The sequence below is a fragment of the Notamacropus eugenii genome, chromosome 2, assembly GCF_028372415.1.
Source record: "Notamacropus eugenii isolate mMacEug1 chromosome 2, mMacEug1.pri_v2, whole genome shotgun sequence".
Lineage (NCBI taxonomy): Eukaryota > Metazoa > Chordata > Mammalia > Diprotodontia > Macropodidae > Notamacropus > Notamacropus eugenii.
This window is the reverse complement of record NC_092873.1, coordinates 237,454,121-237,477,004: the sequence shown is the minus strand read 5'-3', so window position 1 is coordinate 237,477,004 and position 22,884 is coordinate 237,454,121. Positions and strand designations below refer to the sequence as shown.

The following is a 22,884-nucleotide window of genomic DNA, read 5'->3' as shown; positions in this document are numbered from 1 at the left end:
ATCTACATACATACATACATACGTACACACATCTGTGTGTATACACACACATATTTATATATAGGCACCATCATCTGCCCTTGCTTTAGTCTTCTGTACCTATCTTTTTTAAATATCCAAGCTGATTTAAATCTGAGTTCCTTGTGTACTTACATCAGCCTCTTCAGACAATTCCCAGCTTTCCTTTGCACTGTGATTGCTTCTGCATATTCAGAATTTTAGTCTTGAGAGTTTCCCATCCCTCTTGAGATAACACCTTCTTCCATATTAGTTCAAGGGATCCTACTTTTAATAAATTCATTGAAGTTTCATCTTAGACTATGCTTAGCTTTTCTCTCTTTATCACAAATTCTAATAAGTAGTCATCACTTCTCCCAAGGTTCTACTATTTCCATTCCAGCAATCAGTTCTTTTCTATGAGAATCTGATGGGCAGCTAGGTGGTGCAGTGGATAGAGCACTAGTGCAGGAGTCAGGAAGGACTTGAGTTCAAATCTCACCTCAGACACTTGACACTCACTAGCTGTGTGACCTTGGGCAAGTCACTTAACCCAACTGCCTCATCCTCGGTCATCTCCAGTCATCCTGATGACTATCTGGTCACTGGATCCAGATGACTCTGGAGGAGAAGTGAGGCTGGTGACCTGCGCAGCCCCCCCTCACTCAAAACAAAGTCAAGTGCAAGTCATGTCATCATTTCTCTCATGGCATAGTCTTGTTCGGCAACGAAGGACGAACACACACATGAGAATCAGATACAGAATAGAATTTGTATTTATTGTTTCCTTCACCTTTTTAAAATTGTCATTTAATTCAGTTCAACAAGCATTTACAAAAAGCTTACTTACTTTTACATTTACTATGTAAAAGATAATGTGTTAGGCACAAAGGAAAAATGAAAAACTAGTACTGGCCTCAAGGAGCATCTGAATAATCAAAGTCTCCTGTAATGACCATACCTCTGTATCAGGCTATAATCCATTTTCTGAACACCTCATTTATTTCCTCTTTCTGCCTACGTGGTCTGTGATATAATCCAAATCTTTTCATTTCCTATTGATCTTCACCCAAATATTCTTTTCCATGCTTCCCCAATCAGACAACTTGATTTTGTCAAATGATTATGTTTTGTTGTTCAGTCAATTTCAGTCATGCCTGACTCTTTGTGACCCTATTTGGGGTTTTCTTGACGAAGATACTGGAGTGGTTTGCCATTTCCTTCTCCAGCTCATTTTACAGATGAGGAACTGAGGCAACCAGGGTTAAGAGACTTGCCAAGGTTACATAGCTAGTAAGTGTCTGAAACTGGATTTGAACTCAGGTCTTCCTGACTCCAGGTGCTCTATCCATTGTATCACCTAACTGTCCTTCAAATGAATACAGCTCCTTAATGTTCAATACCACCCCAGTCCTCCTGATGTTTACCTTTCATGTTTCTCCTGAACAAGATATAGTCATCCAGATCTATATTGACTAAGTTTCATCCCCCACATTTTTTGGACTTTGTTTTTTATTTAATATTTTATTTTCTCCAATTACATGTAAAAAAAACTTTTAATGTTATTTTTTTAAAATATTGAGTTTCTAATTCACTCCCTCCCTCCCTATTCTCTCTCCTCATTGAGAAGGGAAGCAATTTGATATAGATTGTACGTGTACAGTTATGCAAAACATATTTCCATATTAGTTGTATTGTGAAAGAAAATGCAGAACCCCCCAAAATACTGGGTTTTTTTTAAAGTATGCTTTGATCTGCATTCATAGTCCACCAGTTCTTTCTCTGGAGATAGCATTTTTCATCAGAAATTCTTCAGAATTACATTTGATCATTGTATTACTAAGACTAGCTAAGTCATTCACAATTCTTCATCTTACAATATTGCTGTTACAATGTACAGTGTTCTTCTGGTTCTGCTCATTTCACTTTGCATCAATTCATGTAAGTCTTTCCCTTTTTTTCTCAGAGCATCCTGTTCATCATTTCTTATAGCACAACAGCATTCCATCACAATTATATACCACAATTTGTTCAGCCATTCCCCAATTAATGAGCATCCCTTCAATTTCCAATTCTTTGCCAAGACAAAAAGAGATGCTATAATTTTTTTGTACAAATTGGTCCTTTTTCTCTTGTTATTTCTTTGGGATACAGACCTAGTATTTGTATTGCTAGATCAAATGCATGGTTTTATAGCTCTTTGAGCATAGTTCCAAATTGCTCTACAGAATGGTTGAATCAGTTCACAGCTCCAGTAACAGTGGATTCGTGTCTCAGTTTTTCCACAGCCTTCCAATATCTGTCATTTTCTTTTCTGTCATATTAGCCAATCTGATAGTTGTGGGGTGGTATCTCAGAGATATTTTAATTTGTATTTCTCTAATCAATAGTGATTTAGAGCACATTTTTATATGACTAGAGATAGTTTTGATTACTTCATTTGAAAACTGCCTATTTTATCCTTTTAATCCAATCTCAACTGAAGAACTGTTCTTGTTTTTATAAATTTGACTCAGTTCTCTGTATATTTGAGAAATGAGGCCTTTATCATAGAAACTTGCTGTAAATATTTTTTCACAGTTATGTTTACTGTGTATTTGACTCCATCCTATTTTCCCACATTTATCCTATTGTCTCACCTTTCACCCTGTCCACCCGCGAAAGTGTTTTGTTTCTAACTACCAACTCTCCCACTTCTTTTATCAGCACCCTGCCCTTCCTCCCTTCCTCTTTACTTCCTTGTAGGATAAGATAAAGTTTTATACCCAAATGAGTGTGTATTTCATTCCCTCTTTGACCCAATTCTGAAGAGAATACAGTTCACACACTCTCAACCATCCCCCATCTTCCACTCCATTGTAAGTGATTCTTTTATGTGAGACCCCATATTTATGTTTATCCCATTCTACCTCTCCTTTTCCCCTTCTCCCAGTGCATTCATCTTTCTCATCACTTAATTTTATTTGTTTAGATAATCATTCCATCACATTCAACTCACACCCATGCCTCCTGTCTATATTCCTTCTAACTGCCCTAATGATGATAAAAGTTCTTAGGCATTACAAGTATCATCTTTGCAAATAGGAATGTTAACAGTTTAATTTAATTAAATCACTTTCCTGTTCCTATTAATCTCTTTCCTGTTTATGTTTTTATGCTTGCACCTTGTATTTGAAAGTCAAATTTTCTATTTAACTGTGGTCTTTTCATCAGGAATCCTTGAAAGTCCTCTTTTCATGGAATATCCATTTTCTCCCCTCAAGGATTATACTCAATTTTTCTGGGTAGTTGACTCTTGGCTGTAATCCTAGCTCCTTTGCCCTCAAGAACATCATATTCCAAGCCCTCTAATCCTTTAATGTAGAAACTGCTAGATTCTGTATAATCCTTGCTATGGCTCCATGATACTTGAATTGTTTCTTTTTGACTGCTTGCAATAGCTTTTCCTTGATGTGGGAGATCTGGAATTTGACTATAATATTTCTGAAAGTTTTCTTTTGGGGATTTCTTTCAGGAAAAGATTAGTGGATTATATCCATTTCTATTTTACCCTCTGGTTCTAGAATATAAGGGCAATTTTCCTTGATAATTTCTTGAAGATGATGTCTAACCTTTTTTTTTTTATCATGGCTTTCAGGAAGTCCAACAATTCTTAAATTATTTCTCCTAGGTCTATTTTCCAAAGTCAGTTGTTTTTCCAAATTGTCTTGGGATGGAAAATTATTTCACCCTGTAATTTTGTGGCTGTTGCCAGTGGGGTCCCCATTGTAGCTGGTGCTTGCCTAGAGGTGTGGGCTTCAGGGTGCCCAAGGGCTTAGGGCTGTTGTCAGTGGGGCCCCTGTAGCTTCTGTGCCTCCACCCTCATTCCTTTTGCCCGGTGGGGAGGGGGAGTTTAACTCAAATTCCCTGCCATTCTTCTAACTTTTCTCCTGCAGACTTAGATCGGTCAGACCCAGGAGGACAGGGTGAAGGATCTTAATGGTTCTAACCTTTCACTGTATCCTCAGCTCAGTCAGAGCCAGAATGTCAGGGAGAAGGCACTGTAGCCTTCATAGGTAAGACCACAGGAAGGAGAATCTTAGTGGATTTTTTGGGCTTTTATTCAAGTAAACTTTACTTCTGTATCCATTCCTTAAAAACTTCTTTGAAAGTGAGAGCTTTGAACCTACCAATCTAGGTGAGTGGGACTCTGAAAAAAATCCAGTGGCATATAGTCCCCTCTTCCCTATACTGGAGCTCAAAGCTCTGTTTCTGAGGTGTCTCTTTTTCAGATCTATGCATTTTCCCAATTTATCTTAGTGCCAAATAGTAACCAGAATGAATTCAATTACCTGGATATATATTCTAAATAACATTACACAGTTCTCTTTCTGTGACTAGTTAAGGATTAAGTGCTAGTCCTATTCCAAAGTGCAGGTTTGAAACCTGTCTCTCCTTGATCAGTGAAGTGACCCCTTTTCTCTTAGATTGATCTGAGGGGAGAGGTTTCCTCCTTCCTCTTTTTCCCATATATCACCTCCCCCCCTTCTAGAACTTGGCCAGAGTTCAAGGAAGGAGAGAGAGACAGGGAGAGAGAATTTTTTTTGCAACAATCTTTCTTTAAGAGACCATCAGTCTTTCTAGCCCAGGTACAGTTTTTATTTTTATTTTTCTAGCTGGCTGCATTTTGAATCTTGCAAGGTGGCAGATTCAAAGATTTTTACACACAGAGTAAACAAATACAAACAGAAAGCACAGATAGTGATAATTTTTCTTGTTCTTCCAGATTACGCAGAGAATACATACCCACAATGCATACAGAGAAACCTATTGGGGGGGGTAGTTATATATGATAATGATATTATAATAAGCCTCTCTGTAAATTCACTCTAGGTCACTTCTTTATGATTACTGTGCAAGTGCCTACTTAGGGAAAGTCCCTTCTATTGTTTCAGGGTCCACATCCTGCTTCGGTATCCTGGTGCTGGACTTTCTGATCGGCTGAATATTGCAGTCCTGTCTAGGACTAGACGGATGTGGCTGTGGTTGAGTCTATGGATATGCCTGCTGTTTCTATGAGAACTATGAGTTTCAGGGACACACTTGTTGTTCTAAGGAGAAGCGAGCCATATATGAGGAACTTAGGACACTGTGGGGGGCAGGGAGGGGCTAGTTAGGTACAGTGGGCCTGTAATGAAGTTCGACTATTGGGGATGGGGGCAGCTCTTATTAGGACTCCATCAATATCAGACCCAAACTACTCCAGGGGACCAAGTTGAGTTAGACTCAGTTCAAAACGATTTCACAGCCAATACTCAACTTCCTCTTTGTCTCAGTGACAGCTTTACCACCACATTTTTCCCTTTAGCAGGGACCTCTTATTTGCTTTACATATTTGTTTGTTTATTTGTTTTACATGTTTCTTTTATGCATGTCATTTTGTTGTACATGCTATTGTTGGTTACTTTTTTAATTTGTTTTATTCATTAATTTACTTTACTTACCTTTTCTTACTGAACTTCCCTTGACAACTGCTTTCTCCTTTTCCCTCTTGAGTCTTCCTTGAGAAGCTTCAAGCTCTTACTCCCTAATATTCCTTAAAGTTTTTAAATGCTGTTCCTTTCCCCTTTGATCTTCTCTGGTAGAAATCAGATGTAGAATCTGGACCCAGACATCATCCTTCAACTTTCCCTCCAATTTTCATAAATTTCTCTGAATTTCACCTTCCTACATTCAATTTATTCCTACATTCAATGGTCTTCTTCATAAGCTCAAGCCGCAAATAGCCTTCATAATTTTTTTCTTATTCAGCTTAAGTCTTCTTTCTCCTTGCTCCCCCCAAAGAAGGAGCAAATATCCTAAATTTTACCAGTGCAATCAACCATCAAAACAAGGAAACAAACTAACAAACAAAAACCTTAGAATCTACTTAATATCTACTTATCTATCAAATACTTGATCTTGCCAAGTGGTAAGATATAGCAATTGTTAGCAAGTTGCTTCCTGGAGTGCTTTTTGAAATCATAAAAATTGTTATGTTCCTATCTGAATATTTACTCTGCCTCAAGTAGTGTAGTAGAGTCAAGATGGTGTAGATGACACTTGCTGAAGCTCTCCCCCCAAGTCCTGCTACATACCTGTAAAAAAATGACTCTAAACAAATTCTGGAGCAGAATGGCAAAGTGAAGCAAATCTCCAGCCCAATACAGCCTGAAAGGTCAATGGGAAGCTTCTATCATGCCCCACTGGGAGCAGAACACAGTCCAGTGTGAGCCATGCCACCACAGATGGGACCTTTGGCAGTTTGCAGACTTTACAACCCCAAAATGCCAAGGACAAATTGGAAAATCAATGGAAAAAAACCTGTGGGACCTGTGTGAGAAAGTAGAGTGGTCCAGCCCTAGTCCTAGGACATTGGAAAAAGTTGGGTGGAGGAGCCCATGGCAGCAGCAGCAAGGGCAGGAGCAGTGGCAGTGGCTGTTTTTGGAGTTCTAGGACCACATATTGTGGGGGGATGGACCTGCTGACAGTATGCTCTCCCCCCCCAATACCCTCTGAAAGCAGAGAACCACCTTGACAAACAGCTCAAAAGTCAAGTAAAGGGCTGGGGAAATGAGCAAAAACCAGAAAAAGAATCAGACAAAAAAATCTTACTTTGATGACAAGGAAGACAAAAATACACAAACAGAAGAAGACATCAAAGCTCCTATATACAAAGGTTCCAATAAACATAAGAATTGGTCTCAGGCCATGGAAGAACTCAAAAATGATTTTGAAAATCAAGTAAGAGAGATGCAGGAAAAATTGGGAAGAGAAATGAGAATGATGCAAGAAAATCATGAAAAATGAGTCAAATGCTTGCTAAAGAAGATCCCAAATATGTAGAAGAAAATATCACTTTAAAAAATAAACTAACTCAAATGGCAAAAGAGATCCAAAAAGTCAACAAGGAGAAAAATACATTAAAAAGCAGAATTAGCCAGATGGAAAAGGAGTTCCAAAAGCTCATTGAAGAAAATAATTCCTTGAACATTAGAATGGAGCAGATAGAAGCTAATGACTTTATAAAAAATCAAGAAATTATAAAACAAAACCAAAGGAATGAAAAAATAGCAGACAATGTGAAATATCTCATTGGAAAAACAACTAACCTAGAAAATAGATCCAGGAGAGACAATTTAAAAATTATTGAACTATTGCAAGCAACCAGCAAGAAACATTGTAGAACACAATCAGGATAATACAAGATTTAGCAACTTCTACATTAAGAGATCATAGGGCTTGGAATATGAAATTTCAGAGGTCAAAGAAGCTAGGATTAAAACCAAGAATTACCTACCCAGCAAAACTGAGTATCCTACTTCAGGAGGAAAAATGGTCTTTCAATGAAATAGAGAACTTTCAATCATTTCTGATGAAAAGACCAGAGCTGAATAGAAAATTTAACTTTCAAACACAAGAATCAAGAGAAGTATGAAAAGGTAAACAAGAAAGAGAAATCATAAGCGACTTACTAAGGTTGAACTGTTTACCTTCCTACATGGAAAGATAATATTTATAACCCCTGAGACTGTTCTCAGTATTAGGGTAGTTGGAGAGATTATATACACATAGACAGAGGGCATAGGGTGAATTGAATATGAAGGGGTGATATCTAAAAAAAATAAAATTAAGGGTGAGAGAGGAATCTATTGGGAGAAGGAGAAAAGTAGAAATAGAATGGGATAAATTAGCTCTCACAAAAAAGAGACAAGAAAAAGTTTTTTCAATGGAGGGGAAAAGGGGGGAGGTGAGAGGGAAAAAGCAAACCTTACTCTCATTGGATTTGGCTTAAGGAGGGAATAATATGTACAATCAATTTGGTATGAAAATCTATCTTACACTACAGGAAAGTAGGGGGGAAGGGGATAAGCAAGGGGGAGGTGGGGATGATAGAAAGAAGGGCAAATGGGAGGAGGGGATATTTAGAGGTAAACATTTTTGAGGAGTGACAGAGTCAAAAGACAGAACAGAGTAAATGGGGGGTAGGATAGGATGGAGGGAAATATAGTTAGTCTTTCACAACATGACTGTTATGGAAGTCTTTTGCATAACTACACATGTATAGTCTATATTGAATTGTTTGCCTTCTCAATGGGAATGGGTGGGGAGGGTGGAAGGGAGAGAAGTTGGAACTCAAAGTTTTAGAAACGAATGTTGAGAATTGTTTTTGCATGCAACTGGGAAATAAGAAATGCAGGTAATGGGATATAGAAATCTATCTTGCCCTATGCGAAAATAGAGAGGAAGGGGATGAGTGAAGAGTGAGGTGTGATAGAAGGGAGGGCAGATTTGGGGAAGGGGTAATCAGAATGCATGATGTCCTGGGGTGGGTAGAGGGGAGAGATGGGAAGAAAATCTGGAACTCAAAATCTTGTGGAAGTGAATGCTGAAAACTAAAAATAAATAGATTTTTTAAAAATAAAAATACTATAAAACATAAAAACATAGTGTAGTAGTAAGGATTGGAGAAGCAGTCCCATGAAGGCACTGTTTGAAATTTTCTGAAGACTAAATTGCTTTCCATGCCTTAAAAATGGTCATACTTTATCCTACATGATCATAGTCCTGATTATTATGCCCCTTAGATTGTATGAAGTCATAGTTCATGCATGAATTGCCAATTCTAGATTCAAACTTTACCCAGAATTAAAACTATATTCAAAGAAATAAGACCAACTTCAAAGAAACAGACCAACTATACAAAATCAGTCTATAATATCAAAATGAAAACTTGGCAAAGCCCCTCACTCTTCACAATGAGATGAATGAAAAGGCTAACAGACAGAGTTTCTGAGTAATTAATAATCAGTTTACTAATTAGGCCAGCTGATCATCAAGAAAATGATAGTCAGTAGTTTCAGTAACCAAAGACAAAACCATGGCAATCCCTGCATGCTTAAATACCTTTGGAAAAGGAGGTGCTCCTGACATGTGAAAATCAACCCTGACTGGTGAACAATTACTGACGTTATATGGTGAACATATTAATCAGGAGGTGAGCTAAAAGTCTTCAGCTCCTTCTGCTAAGAATGTGATTTGATCATGAGACTCAGCCATCTCCAGCAAGCGGAACAAAGGAATTCATCTTTACCCAGACCACTCTGGTTGATTTTCTCCTTCAAGAGCTAAGTTCTCCTAGTTCAAAGCAGGGAGTTTTTGTTTTTCTTTACATCTCTAGCATATAGCACATTGATTGGCACATCGTAGGCACTTAATAAATGTTTATTGACTGGCTGGCATACATGTTTGTCCCCACTTAAGTTAAAGTGGGATGCTAGATGGATAGCCAGTATAGCTTAAGGTCTTAAGGTAAAATCTGACCTCAGACACTTATAAGTTGTGTGACCCTAGGAATATCTCTTCACCTTCTTTGCCTCAGTTTCTCATCTGTAAAATGAGTTAGAGAAGGAAATGGCAAACCACTCAAAAAAAAAAAAAGCCAACTGGAGTCACAGAGAAATAGATACAGCTAATACACCTGAACAACAACAACAAAAAATAAGGGATTGTAGTTAGTTAAATTATTTTAAGATACATTTTATTTTTTAAATAAAAATCTCCTTTCCCTTCCATATTTTTCTTCCCTTCCCCCCACCAATATTCTAGCATTTGCCATAGTCTGTGTGTCTGTGTGTCCGTGTATATGTATTTTTCAGTCTCCATGCTGAGTCCATCACCTCTTTGGCAGAGGATGGGTAGCATATTTTATCATTAGTCCTCTGGAAATGTGGTTGGTCACCAGAGTTCTTGTCTTTCACAGTTGTTTGTCTTCATAATGTTGTGGTAATTGTATAAATTGTTCTAGTTCTGCTCATTTTTCTCTGCATCAATTCAAAAAAATCTTCTCAAGTTTCTCTGAAATATTCCTGTTCATTACTTCGTATAGCACAACATTATTCCATTACAGTTATAGACCAAAATTTGTTGATCTACCCCCCAATTGATGAGTATTTCCTTAGATTTCAATTCTTTGCCTCCACAAAAAGAGAGTTGCTATAAATAATTTTCTACATATGGTCCCCTTTCCTCTATATTTTACTTGTTTGAGGCATAGTCCTAATAGTGCCATTGTTTAATTAAAGAGTATGAACAGTTTAATTATTTGATGAACAGAGTTCCAAATTGCTTTCCAGAATGACTGGACCTGTTCACAGTTCTAACCACAGTGCATTAATAAGTCTACATTCCAATAGTCCCTCTAGAATTTTTTTTTTCTTTTTGATTAATTTTGTCAATCTGATGGTTATGATGTGAATTCAAAAATACTTTAGTCTGCATTTCTGTAATTATTAGTGATTTGGAGCATTTTTCCACAAGGTTATTGGTAGTTTGGATTTTGTTCTCTGGCAACTGCCTATTAATATTGTTTGACAAGTTATTGATTGGGACATGACTTTTATTCTTATAAAATTTAATCAGTTCCTTATATATCTTGGAAACAAGACAATTATCCCAGAAACTTGCTTACAAAGACTTTTCCCAGTTACCTACGTCCCTTCTAATTTTCAATGTATTTGGTTTTGTGTAGAATACTTTAAATTTCATATAATCAAAATCACCCATTTTATCTTCTGTTATCCTCTCTATCATTTATTTGGTAATGAACTCCCTCCCTCCATTTCTCTGCTCCCCTTTTCTCCTGTACCGTCTTTTTTTTTTTAAACTATTTTATTTGTTTTAGTTTTCTACAATCATTTCCATATATCTTAGATTGTTTTCCCTTCCCTCTCCTTTCTCACCCCCTCCCTCCCTGAGATGGCAAACAATCTTATATAGGTTCTACACATACATTCCCATTAAACACATTTTCACATTAGTCATGTTGCATAGAAGAATTAAAATGAATGGGAGAAACCATAAAACAAAACAAAACATAACACAAGAGAAAATGGTCTGCTTCATTCTGCGATCCAATTCCATGGTTCTTTCCGTGGATGTAGAAGGCGTTTTGCCTCAAGAGTTCACTGGGAATTTTTTAGTCCCTTGCATTGCTATGAAGGACTAAGTCTATCAGAAAAATTCTTCGCAAACTGTGGTTGTTGCTGTGTACAGAGTTCTGGTTCTGCTCCTTTCACTCAGCATCATTTCATATAAGTTTTTCCAGGCCTCCCTGAAGTCATCCTGTTCATCATTTCTTATAGCACAATAGTATTCCATTACATTCATATACCACAATTTGTTCAGTCACTCCCCAATTGATGGGCATCCCCTTGATTTCCAGTTTTTGGCCACCACAAAGAGAGTTGCTATAAATATTTTTGTAGATGTAGGACCCTTTCCTATTTTTATGATCTCTTTGGGATACAGTCCTAGCAGTGGTATTGCTGGGTCAAAAGGTATGAACATTTTGTAGCCCTTTGGGCATATGGAACTTCTGTTTTAAAACAGCACCCAGATCAGTCAAGCTTCACTCTCTAGATTTCGACACCATGTTTCAGCTGTTTTCTTCCTTCACCCCAGAAATCCTCTTGTCCCACTGGTGATTTCCTTCTGCAACCTTTATTTTGAAGAAGGGCTCAGGCAAACCATCCATTCATTCCCTGCACTTTGCTATCACATGTCTCCATGGGTACCTTCCTGCTTCTTCAACGTTATAGCTCACTTTGATGTATTGTATTCCCCCATCAATATTTAAGCTCTTTGAGGGCTGGGACCATCTTTCTTTTTACTTATGTTTGTATTCCCAGAACTTAGCACAGTATTTGATAAATACTAAGTACTTAATAAATACTTCTCCATTTAGTTTGACTTGATTTGAAATCTTTCCCTATCCATAGCTCTGAAAGGTAACTTATTCATGTACCCATTTGGAACTTCTCTTGGTATATTGTGTGAGATGTTAGGCTACACCTAGTTTTTACCAGGATGCTTTCTGATTTTCCCAGGAGTTTTTTATCCCAGGATCTTTGGATTTATTAAACATAAGGCTATTGTGATCATTTGCTTCTGTATGCTGAGTCCTTAATCTGTTTCATGGATTGATTTCTCTTATTTCTTAACTTCCGATGAGCTGTTAATTCTATTTGCAATTGATCTTTCACCTCTCTTTTCTTTTCTAATTCTTTCCTCTATCACTCATTTCACTTATAACTTTTTAGCTCTTTAATAACAAAACAAAAAAGCTCTTGCTAATTTCTTCCAGGAATTCTAGTTTAACAGATGTTTTGGGTGTTCTTTTCTTCTGGATTTGCATCTTGGGTGTCCCTCTCAGCATAACAGCTCATTATGGAAAGATTTTGTTTTTGTTTGATCATCCTTCTAGCCTTAATTCTTATCTTTAAACTTTTCATTAGGGTCAGATTCTATGTACTTCTGGAGCTAATGTTTGGGTGGAACTTGGGACTGTTATGGGTCCTCAAGTTCTGGCTGCTACTTTCTCCAGGTATTAAGCATTGTGTTATCAAGGATCTCAGAGAGAGCTCAGTCTAGAAATGTGCAAGTGTTCAGTGCACTCAGAGTCTGAATGCTGCCCTCCTGATTTAAATTCTGCAAGTTCCTGACCTGTGTTTAGATCTAGACAACAAAACGACAGCCTTATCCCTAGTGGGTGCTCCAGTAGACTACAGTTATACTTAGCTGTTATTAGTCAGATGCAAAGCTCTGTAGATTCAGTCACAGAATGCAAGCTTTCCTTTGTTTGAAACTCCCTCACTGCCTGGTTGTTCTGCTGTAGGATACATACTGAGTTAGGTACTGGGTCTGAGGCTCTGTTCCTCTCTCAGGGTAGAGCCATAGAGCTGCTGCTTGCTTCTGTTATTGTTTTTTGCCTAGTATACAGCCTCAGTCCATGACTATTCCTTGCCATGGAATGCTGCCTCTAAATGCTGGTCCCCTCCTCAGTCTGCACTGGATCTGTGACTCAGGTCTGCATTATGCATAACAGAACAGCCAGCTGGTACTTATTCCTGCTCCCTGCACAGCATCAGACCCCTCTGCTTAATCTGTGATCTCTTCTTGTTCTAATGTATACACATAGGTCCTAGTTCAGCCCTGCTTTAGCTTCCCCCACTTAAAGATCCCCATGCAGTACATTCCTTGATAGATTCCATTCCCAATGTCAATAGAGATCTGTCTCATACTGACCTGGGCTAGAAAAATGATTGTGATTTTTCTTGGATTTCTCAATCAAGACTCATCCTGGTGTATTTTCTAGATCTTTATGGAAAAGTTGTAAGAAGAAACTGAACTATATTGCTTCCACCTATTTTTCCACCTTGGTTAATCAACTGCTCAGTTAAATTTATACTCATGATTGGTCACACTAAAATATTTAATTTTCATTGGACCGTTTCTTAATACTATAAACTTATTGATGTAAAACACACAATTCTTGCTAACTCCTATTTGGAATACTACCAAAAAAATCTACCTATAATCACCTCCTTGAGTTACTGTAGCCTGGAATGTGGATCCTGGACAATGCCAGGCACTTTGTTCTTATGTATAATGACTATAACACCAGAGTACCATAGCACTGGTTATATTGCTGTAACTCTGGGACTATTTCTTAGGCAAACTTGCTCCTGTTACTCTGTAACCTGGAAAGGTTTATTCCCAACCTGTCATTGTTGTTTGGCTTTTATGACACCTTTTGGCTATGTATAGTCAGGAAATGTGGGGCCCAGGGATGACTTTCACTAGTGAGTGTCTTGATATTCAATAAGTGGTTTTTGCTAGGTTCAAAATCAAATTGTAGTGTAACATATAGTATAATGCCTGTCATACTAATTAAGGGTCCAGTTCTTTCAGTACATAACCCCCCCAAAACTCCACCAAAACCCAAAAACTAATGTGATCTTAGGCCTTATTAACACAAGCAGAATATTCAGAACATGGGGATAATCTTAATATATGTTTCTCTAAGTCAATATACTGCCTGTAGAGATCCTTATATACTATTCAGGAGCCCTAGATTCTATATGAGTTTGACACTACTTGTCTAGATAACCTCTGAGGTTCCTTCCAGCTGTGATTCTATGACTATCCATGTAATAGCTATGAGTACTTTTTCCTAGATTTATGAGAAACTACCTTTCCACTATGCCTACACATCCTGAACTCTAACAATGGAGGGAGGAGGATGTATGTGCTAAGTCAAGTCTGGAAAAAAAATGCACAATCAATGCTTGAGGCAGCACTTTATATAACAACTCACACTTATCAGAGCTTTGAGATTTAAAAACTGGATTTTTCATAATACTGTGAGGTAGATAGTGTAAAGCTTGTCTCTTGTGTCAGAGAATCTCAAGAAATAATGGTCCTGGGTATACTTTGAAGGATTTTCTCACTCTCTTGACTTGTGGTCCCCACACAGGAAATTTGGAAACTCTAGCATACTCTTACCTAGCAAAACTAAAAGGAATTTTACTGAAAAACCAAAAACCGAAGTGGAGGGGAGAGAATCTAGAACAGAATTCAATGCTGTCAAGAAAATCTGCTTAACTTTCCAGTTAATTACAATCCCCAGTCTTCTCCCTCAGCAGTCCTCTGATGCTGCCAGGACAGCTCTCTGTCACGGCTAATTCTGTAGTAGTTCACAGGGGGAACTCCAATGTGTGCCTCCTCTTTCTTTGTATCTTTTGGCCAGGCGAGCTCAAAGCTCTCCGGAAGAAACACTTCCCATGGCTTAGGTGATGTGTTTGTCACCACCTGTTGGGAGATGAGATCAAGCAGGGTGGGGCTGTGGGAAACATTCAGTTTTTCCTGCGTGGTAGGAGACACAGTTCTCTCTGGGACAACCCTAATAAGTTTGACAGTCCCCTCAAGAAGTTTGCTACAGGGATTAATTTTTTTTTTTAAACAATTAGAACGAACCAAAAGAGAAACTGGGTTGTGATGGTAGCAAACCCCTCAGGAGGTTGTCAAACAAAGGCCAGAAGACCATTTGCTGAGATCTTTTGGAGGCAGTTCTCAGTGAAGCACAGTATAACCTGTGCAGTTCCTTCCAGGTGTGAGCCTCTGAGTATTTGTGTAATAGCGATAAATACCAGATTTATGAGAAACTGCTTTCCCACCATGAACTCTACCAATGGGAGTGGGAGTTGGGATCTCTAAAGTTTCTTCCAGCTCTAAATCCGTGGTCCTAAGATTCTATGGGATAGTACCAGATCAAAGACCTCAGATAGATGCCATAGATAGATACCTCCTCGGGGTGAGCACTTATTTCCCCTCTCAGTACTTCAGTTCCTTCATCTGCAAAGTAGAAAATCCTTGCATCCACTCATCTCCTAGAGCTACGGTTATAAAGTGAAACTTTGTCCATTTTAAAGCATTATAGGAATGAGTATGGATAACATCACTTCCCAGTTCTTTCTTTTAAAAGACCAGATCCAGGGGAGTTTCACCAGGGTTTAGCAAATCAATTGCTCTTGAAAACTAAGGACGTAAGCCAAAACAAGGTTTTCCCAGTTCTCTGGGCTTGTAATTTACACAAGCAGCTTAGGTCCCGAAGAAGCCCCGCCCCCTCCAAGGCCTTTTCCCGTCCCCTCCCGCGACGAACATCATCTCGCGAGACTAGCGCTTTTTTTTCCCCCTCCGCCCCTTTACCTCTAGCTGGCACTTGCGCAGAAAGCGCACTAGAAGGCGAGAGGGGGCGGGATGAAGGAAGGGGGGCGGTCCGAGTGATGGAAGGTGGAGCCGCCGCGGGTTCTCCTGACGCGCGCGCTCTCCCCGACCTCCCGACCCCACGCGCCCCGCGGAACTCTGTGGGGCTCGAGCCCTGCGGCCCCGAGCACCAATCTCCCGGCCCGACCGGCTCAGAGATCCTCACGGCCGCCAGCTCCTCCCCGCAGCGCCGGCGCTAGGAGAGGGCCCAGGGCGGCCGGAGAGCCCGGGAGAGGAGAGCGGCGCAGCGCCGCCGATACTTTTAGGTAGGACACCTGGTGATGGCGGCTCGGGGGTCCGGGGGAAGGACAGGCTTCTCCTTCGCCCCGAGAACGGCCTCGAGGACGTGGAGTGGGGGGGGCGGGGGAGGCCGGCGTCCTCTGTCCTCGCTGCTGCCCCCGGCATCCATCCCCGTTCTGCTGGAGCCCGATTATTAGCCATGGTACCTTTCTTTCCTTAGGGCTAGGTGGGGTTTGTGGGAGGAAATGCCTAGAGGGCTTTTCCTGGGGGGTGGGGGCGAAGAAAGGCTTTTGTTTTGCTTTTGCTTTTTAAACCACCCCAGGGCCGGTACTGGGGCTTTAAAGAGCCTTCTGGCCGCTGTGAACGACCGCGTTGTTGTCCAATAGCCTTGACACGTATTGCGATCCCGCAGGGAACGGAGAGCCTCTGCTGTCTTAAGGGACAAACTGCTGCCCAGGCTGGGCAATGATTCCGTGCCCTGAATTGATAAAAGAGAGACTTGGGCCCCAAACAATCTCTCTTATCTGAAAGCGGTCTTTGGTGTCCAGTTAAACTGTTCTGAACTTTAGGGAATATTGTGCTTTTTTTGTGCTCCTTTGGAGTTGATAGATTTATTGAAACGAAAGAAGAAATTTCCCCCCAAATCCCTGTGAATTATTTACCTATACTGCTTATCCGAGTTGTAACCCCACTACCCATGGCACCTGCTGTGTTCAGCAAGATGGAAATACCGGATTTGGTTACTTTTTTTTTTTCTGTAAGTATTGATTAACTTGGCTTGTGACTTTCACTGGTGGTATTAAAAGGACCAGTATAGAAGGGTGAAACACTGGAGACAGTTCTTCATGCTAATAGTAATAAAAACTTTTCGGTGTCGGTAGAGGTAACTTTGGTTACAGCCAGTGGAAAGGTAGAAACGGCCAAAGTAGAAATAAAGTCATTTAATATTGTTTTAAATCAGTGGTTGTTTCAGAAACCTTATTAAAGATCAGATGTTACATCAAAATCCTAAATTTTAGATGCAAGATCACTTTCCTTGGTTAATTTTAGTGTAATACAAGTAATTGAAATAGGGCGTTTGTTAAACCTATCCCAAGAATTACAGACTGCTGGTAATGTGCTTTTAAAAGTGATTTCCTTCCTCCTGTTTTCTTTTATGGGAAAAAATGATTCACCAACATTTTATCGTAACAAAGTGACTTAAAATTTATTTTAATTTATTTTATAGTCTAAAATTTATTTTAGGCAGACATCTTTAAGGTGAGATCATTTTTGAGTGTGTCTCCTTGTGTGTTTTCCTACTTTACATTCTATGGAGTAGAAATAAAATACACTGCTTACACTGGCACCTCTCAAATGACTGTGAATATTGTTACCCTATCTCTGGAGATTAGACCAGAGTTCAGAGTACTGTACTTTAGTGCATAACCTTTCATATAGTGTGCCTTTATCCCCCAGAAGAAACTCAGAGGTCTCCTCTCTCATTTCTCCCCTGAAAAGTAGAGCAGAATTAAATATTCTCCTTTTTTTAACTGGTGTACAAATGAAGACACAGAAAGATTGAAATTATTGAGTCAAGATTAAACAGGGTCAGAACTAGGAAAACCATTTTTAGCTCATTCATTTTTTTTGTCTTTTCTGTGGGTGCAGTGTTAAGTTCAATCATAAAACTGATGTCAAGGCTGAAGATTTACATTATTTCAAAAGAAAATTTAATGTTTCCTGATCTGAGTTTTAGATTGAGACCTCACCGTGGTTTGATCTTTCTGAGTTTTCTTCCTAAAAGTACTTTGATGGCTTATATGTATTATATTCTTTTAAGACTGACTAATTAAAATATAATTAGTTGAGAATCTATCTTTTTTATGCCTTTAGAGGCACAGTGAGGTGTCATAAAAGTAGTCATTTCTCTAATCCAAAATAGATATTAAGGAAGGATGAAAGCTTAAATTAGTAGGATCTATCCTTTCTCTGAGTTTGTATTTGTTCTGAAGTATCTAAAAAGCCTAATGTGCCTCCTGAATCAGTTGTAGGATTGATTTCATGATTCAGATCTGCTTTTAGAATCATGATCTGGTCTGATCTGAGACCCTTAAATCTTCTTTAACTGAACCCAAAATAGACATGAACTAGGGCTTTATTGAATTGCAGAGCAAAATTCTACAAATTTGAATTGCAGTACTTTCTCCCACCCCTTTTTATCCATACCAGATCCCATACTTGATTTTTATTCATACCCCTGGGATTGAGGTAGAATTTGGCTAACCTCTGGGGATGGAAGAATCCATCCCTTTCCATCACTAGTATGGTGAAGACTTTTCAGAGCCAGACCCTCTTGGAATAGGGTACTTTGTTGGTTATCAGACCAGCAGATTTTATATCATTTCATTGATTGATGAAAATGTCTATTGTGAAAATTTGACAGTTTGCATTTTTCCAGTTTTGGGGAGTACTAGAAACCTCAGTCTCAAATAAACAGAGTAGTTCATTTAAAAGAGAAGGTAATATGTTTTTGTGTGGGCTTGACTTTAATAAAGTAAAGTTCACCTCTGAAACCTTGATGACTGGTTCAGAATCTTTTTATGTATTTAAGATTTTGATAAGACCTTTTTCCAAAAGGATTTGAGTTGGTTTTCATTTTAAACAGAATGTCAAGAAAATAATTAGGGACACGTGTGTGTGTTCGTCCTTTGTTGCTGAAGAAGACCATGCCATCAGAGAAATGATGACATGACTTGCACTTGACTTTTTTTTTTGTTTTGAGTGAGGGAGGGCTGTGCAGGTCACCAACCTTCCTTCTCCTCCACAGCCATCTGAATCCAGTGAGCAGATATTCATCAAGATGACTGGAGATGACCCAGATTGAAGGCAGTTGGGGCAGCTATGTGGTGCAGTGGATAGAGCACCAGTGCAGGAGTCAGGAGGATCTGAGTTCAAATCTCATCTCAGACACTTGACACTCACTAGCTGTATGAACAATTAGGGATAGAAAAAGAACAGAGAATGTTACTACCTAAATTAAGCTGGTAAAGAGCTCTGAATTTGACTCTAGAGTTTCTTGGCAGTTAGGTTAAAAAGGAAGACACATTGTGTTACAGTTTTCCTTTACTGACAAAAGAAAACATGTTTGCAGATAAACTTTTTAAAAACTAGACTCAAACTAGAGTTTACTGCAAAAGATACAGAAATGCTATCCAAATGGCTAGATTGTAACTTGATGAAGTTTAGGTGGAGAGAGAGGAGAGAAAAGAGAAAGCTCCAGATTTCTTACTTTCTAATGGTCTACTTTTAATTTTGTTGTTGTTCAGTTGTTTCATGACCCTATTTGAGGTTTTCTGGGCAGATATACTAGAATACATAGAGAAAATTTGGAGAATCTACAAGAATGGATAGCTAGTTAATGTGTTTATTAGTTTATTATTCTAAAGTATTTCAGTGTCTTAAGCGCTTGGCAGGTGCTGGATTGTAGTCATGGGTTTTGCTTTTTTTTTTAGTAATTAATTAATTTTTTGTTTTCAATATTCACTTCCATAAAATTTTGAGTTTTACATTTTCTCTCCCCCCTCCCCAAGATGATGTGCAATCTGGTATAGGCTCTACATATACATTTATATTAAACATATTTTCACATTAGTCATGCTATAAAGAAGAATTAGAACCAATGGGAGGAACCACAGGAAGGAAGAAACAAAACAAAACAGCAAAAGAGAAAGAGAGCAAATAGTATGCTTCCATCTGCATTTAGACTCCAGAGTTCTTTCTCTGGATGTGGATAGCATTTTCCATTATGAGTTTTTAGAGTTGTCCTAGATCCTTGCATTGCTGAGAAGAGCTAAGTCTATCAAAACCAGTCATCACACAATGTGGTTGTTACTGTGTACGATGTTTGGTTCTGGTCATTTCACTCAGCATCAGCCCATGTAAGTCTTTCCAGGTTTTTCTGAAGTCTGCCTGTTCATCCTTTCTTATAGAACAATTGTGCTCCATTACATTCATACACCACAACTTGTTCAACCATTCTCTAAACAATGGACATCCCCTCTATTTCCAGTTCTTTGCCACCACAAAAAGAGCTGCTATAAATATTTTTGTATATGTCAGGCCTTTTCCCATTTTTATTGTCTCTTTAGGATACAGCCCTAGAAACAGTAACGCTAGGTCAAAGGATGTACAGTTTTATGGCCCTTTGGACATAGTTCCAAATTGCTTTCCAGAATCCATAAACAATGCATTAGTGTTCCAATTTTCCCACATCTTCTCCAACATTTATCATTTTCCTATTTTATCATGTTAGCCAATTTGATATGTGTGATTTGGTACCTAAGAGTTGTTTTGATTTGCATTTCTCTAATCGATAGTAATTTAGAGAATTTTTTCATATGACTATAAATAGCTTTGATTTCTTTATCTGAAAACTGCCTATTCACATCCTTTGACCATTTATCAGTTGGGGAATGATTTGCCTTCTTATAAATTCAACTTAGTTCTCTATGTATTTTAGAAATGAGGCTTTTGTCGGAGACATTGATCGTAAAAATTGTTTCCCAGCTTTCTGCTTCCCTTCTAATCTTGGTTGCATTGGCTTTGTTTGTGCAAAAACTTTTCAATTTAATGTAATCAAAATCATCCATTTTGCATTTCATAATGCTTCTATCTCTTCTTTGGTCATAAATTCTTCCCTTCTCCATAGAACTGACCGGTAAACTATTCCTTGTTCCCTTGCTTTGCTTATAGTATCAGCCTTTATATCTGAATAATTTACCCAGGATTACAGTCATGTTGTTAAAGGTATTGGACTATGTGATTATTATGGTCCCTTTAACTCATACATACTGTGATTACTCCAACAAGTGCCTGTAGGACAGCTGTCTTTTACCAGTGGTTGAAAGAATATGCTTTAGATTCCATACATGAAGATCGCAAAATTATCATTCTGTTACTAAAGTTTAAGAACCACATATTTTGCTTAACAAAAAGCCAATAAATGTTAGCATGCAAGATTTAGCAGGGATACATATTTATAGAGCCAAAAGAATTTTGGATCTCCTCAAAAGGTGTTTAAGTTCCCTAAAGTTTTAGCTTGAAACATTTTTAAGGCAGATACTACTAGATAATTGCCTGTTCATCAAAAAATCTCAATGCATTGCCTGCAGAATGTTTAATTTTAAGTACTGCATCATGGATAAAAGCCAACAGGGATAATTTAACTACAATATCTATTAATAGTCAAATGAATTGACCTGTTGGGTGGAATTGTTTTAGTTTAATCATTTCAGTGATAGTGAAAATCTTCCAAATATATGACTGATAACTGTCTTTTTCTGATAATAACTAACAATAATTAATAACATATATATTACAAATTTTACAGTCCTTTTAAATAAATTACATATTTTTACATATATTATATCTCTTGATATGAACTTGGTGTCTTTTTTAAGAACCATACCTTAAACCCAAATCACTCTGGCTCTTCCTTGATTGGCCAATGATAGGTCTCAGCCTAAATCTCATTTGGTCATTGTTAATGTTCTAGTGGCTCAGAGTGAGTGTAAATAGCAATTGTTTCTGTTTTGGCCAGAAACCCTGAGGGTCTTCCCCTCGCTGACTGAATTTTTTTTTTTTTTGACTAGGTAAAAGAGGCCATTCTTTGCCTCACTTCTTACCTAGCCTCAATCACTTGAATGGGTATTGTCTCAGATAAACTGAGACCTGGGAAAAACCTTAGTTTAAAGAAGGCTACTGCATCAGGGAACATCTCCAGTTGTCCTGATCTGTATCACACCACTGGGCCCAGATGGCTTCAGAGGAGAAAATGAGGCTGGTGACTTTGCACATCTCTATCTCACTTAAATCCAATTCACTTGAAAGTCATGGCCTCACCTTCCTGGTGTCATGGTCCTCTTCAAGAATGAAGGACAAGCAACAACAATCTGGCAAATAGTTATACAGTCATTACTTGAGGACTGCAGTGAGGAGGAACCCATTACCATTTGTGACAGTTCATTCCACTTCTGGATAGTTATAGTTGTTAGAAAGTTTTTCCTTATGTTGAGCAGATATTTCCTTCTTTGCAAATTAGTTCTTGTTCTTATTTCTGCATTTTTGGGTCAAACTGAACAAGTCTAATCCTTTTCCCACATGACAATCATTCAAAAATTTGAAGACAGTTATTCCACCTTCACCCCTCAACTCCTCTGAAGCCTAAAGCTTTCCAGCTCCTTCATCATATCAGAAAAACAATTGAGTAACTTCTATCATCAGCCTTCTACTTAGTGTACAGAAATTATCAATGATCCAAACCTACAACCTTAGTATAGACCCTAGACAAGGCCTGCACAACATTTGGCCATCCTGCTTGTGGCCCATCCTGAGAAATATGTAGAGGATGTAAAAAACCCCAAAGAGCATACTTCCCATAGACCACTTTGGCTGACCACAAGCAGCCCTCCAATAGTATGTCGTACAGGCCTGCCATAGAATATTAATCCTTCCTTGGCACCTGTACGAAAACATTATACCACAGCAGCTATTCCGAACCTTTTGATCCCTCCTCAGGCTTCCCATGGCACTTCCTTATCCCACCCTTTCAGCAGAGAATCTAGCCTCCTACTTCATTGAAAAAATTGAGACCACTTGAGGAAAGCTCCCTCTACTTCACCCCCTCATTCTCAAATCACTGACATCTTCCCCTGCTATCTCCTTCTTCACCTTGATTCTACACAAAATAGTCCTTATCCTTGCCAAGGCAAACCCCTTCACAAAAGCTCTTACTCCCATATCATCAAATCATCTCCAACATTTTCTTCCTCGCTCATTCCTACTCTCACTAATGTTTCTCCCCAAGTACTGGCTGCTTCTCTGCTGCCTGCAAACATGCCTATGTCTCCTTCATTGTTTAAAAAAACAAAAACAAAAAACTCCGCATTTGATCCTACCATCCCTACTAGTTTTCATTCTATATCTCTCTTTCCTTTTGTAGGTAAACTCCTTGAGAATCCCTATAATTATGCCTCTACTTCC

General features: G+C 38.6%; 1 protein-coding gene across 2 annotated transcripts in view; it reads left to right on the top strand.

Annotated features, from left to right (window-relative positions):
• Positions 1–15,577: 15,577 nt before the first annotated feature.
• Positions 15,578–22,884, top strand: part of SHPRH (SNF2 histone linker PHD RING helicase) — a 124,149-nt gene continuing 116,842 nt past the window's right edge. For both annotated transcript variants that reach the window (XM_072643640.1, XM_072643638.1), the window contains exon 1: positions 15,578–15,887. The gene's annotated coding sequence lies outside the window, so the exon portion shown is untranslated. The remainder of the gene's footprint in view (positions 15,888–22,884) is intronic.